Source organism: Haplochromis burtoni, unplaced genomic scaffold, assembly GCF_018398535.1.
Source record: "Haplochromis burtoni strain Fernald_Lab_line unplaced genomic scaffold, NCSU_Asbu1 Contig_15, whole genome shotgun sequence".
Lineage (NCBI taxonomy): Eukaryota > Metazoa > Chordata > Actinopteri > Cichliformes > Cichlidae > Haplochromis > Haplochromis burtoni.
Genome location: NW_024582376.1, coordinates 561,609 through 563,506, shown reverse-complemented (window position 1 = coordinate 563,506; position 1,898 = coordinate 561,609). Strand labels below are relative to the sequence as shown.

The 1,898-nt window shown below is 43.8% G+C and overlaps 1 protein-coding gene across 1 annotated transcript in view; it reads left to right on the top strand.

The window, feature by feature from the left end:
• LOC102293530 (Down syndrome cell adhesion molecule-like protein 1 homolog) overlaps nt 1–1,898 on the top strand; it is a 97,626-nt gene that overhangs the window by 80,948 nt on the left and 14,780 nt on the right. The gene's annotated exons all lie outside the window — the stretch shown is intronic.

Sequence of the window (1,898 nt, the reverse complement as noted above, 5' to 3'; positions counted from 1 at the left end):
TGTGTGTGTGTGTGTGTGTGTGTGTGTGTGTGTGTGTGTGTGTGTGTGTGTGTGTGTGTGTGTGTGTGTGTGTGTAGGTGTGTGTGTTGGGGTGTGTTTTTGTGTGTGGTCTAGTGCTGCAGTCTCAGCGAGATACGTGTGTGAAATGAGCTCTCCTCATTCTGCAGTGTGTGTGCGTGCAAACTCACCCTCCAGCCTCATTTACATATCTGCGTCTCATCACGTTGCCAGGACAACCTCATCTGTTCATCAACGAGGGCAGAAAACAAGCCAAGAGCAAATACACACTCTAGCTTAGACGCACACACACACACACACACACACACACATACGCACACAGAAACGCACTCATAAATGTATTACATGAGCGATATAGAGGTACATACATATATGCAACTCATGTTTCTATAACAGTGTGAATTTAAAGGCAAGAAATATAACCTGCTTGCAATCTTGAACACACACACGCATGCATACACATGTACTATATAAATGTTCCCTTTGAGAAATTTACATCTTTTCCTTAATGTCCTTCATTCATAAATCACTCACATGTTATCTCTATCTATCTATCTATCTATCTATCTATCTATCTATCTATCTATCTATCTATCTATCTATCTATCTATCTATCTATCTATCTATCTATCTATCTCTTTCTGAAGCCCCCATGCAGAGTTCGGCATGATTACTATGTAAATGAGTGCGACTGGAGAGAAGGAAGGAGGGATGGGGGGGTCAGACACACCGCGCGGGGAGTACTTTTGTTCCTCTTTTCATTATCTCGCTCTATCGTTCCCCGGATCACCGCTATTTCCATGCCGGAGGAATATTTTAATATCCGTTACAGCAACACACACTCTGTCACTCTTCCCTCCCTCCCTTCCTCCTAGCATCTACCCACCCACCCATACATCCATCCCACCCTCTATCTATCCATCTCTCCATCCATGCTTTGGCTTGCAGTGGAGAGTATAGAGACAAATGTGCAGAAGAAGATATTGATGCGTATGTGAGAGTAGGGCGGGGGGCTAAAACAATGTAAAATAGAAGGGGGGGGGGGGGGTATATTGGTGGATAGATGCAGGAAAAAGCAAGGAGTGGGCCCACAGATGACAGACAAATGTAAAGATAAAGAAATGAAGAACAGTGATGGCATCGGGGGTGCACAGAAGGATGGTGCAGTGGGGTGAAGAATAGTCGGAGAGAAAAATAGAGAGAGCGTCACAGGCAAGAGGAATGGATGATGAACAGGGAACATAGTGAAGTAATAAAAAGCTCAGTGGATTCCTTCATGGCAACCTGCTCATAAATGTGAAAAACAACATGAATACTGGAATCTGTTTGCACAGAATAAACCGTTCTGCAGACAACAACCCAGCAGGCTAGGACAGAGCTCAGTAACGCTGCAGTGTCTTCGCAGGTTTTACTGGTCTGGCACATTCGCTGACTGTTCATGCTATCTGACACTTGTATCGCAGTCTTCATTTCATCCGTGTATGTGTGCCTGTCAGTCACAAATGTAAGACGGTGTCAAGCTTGGGTGTAGTAAAATATGATTTAGAGGGTGCCGAGTGAATGTTAGGTGCTGCCTTACAGTGCAGTGTATGTGTGTGTGTTGAATTTTTGATTTTTGATTGTTTCTTTCTTTCTTTTTTTTTTTTTTCATACTATTTATTACTTGAGGCCAGCAGCACAGCAACAGCCAGAGTTGCAGGTGTGTGTATATATAGCTGACTGCTGGGATACCTGAGGAGTAGGTGAAGAGTAGGAGTTGAGGAAATACAGGTATAATTGGTGGGTAGGTGAATAGCGATTGGCAGGCAGTAAAAATGAAAGATTCTGTGTGTGTGTGTGTGTGTGTGTGTGTGTGTGTGTGTGTGTGTGTGTGTGTGTGT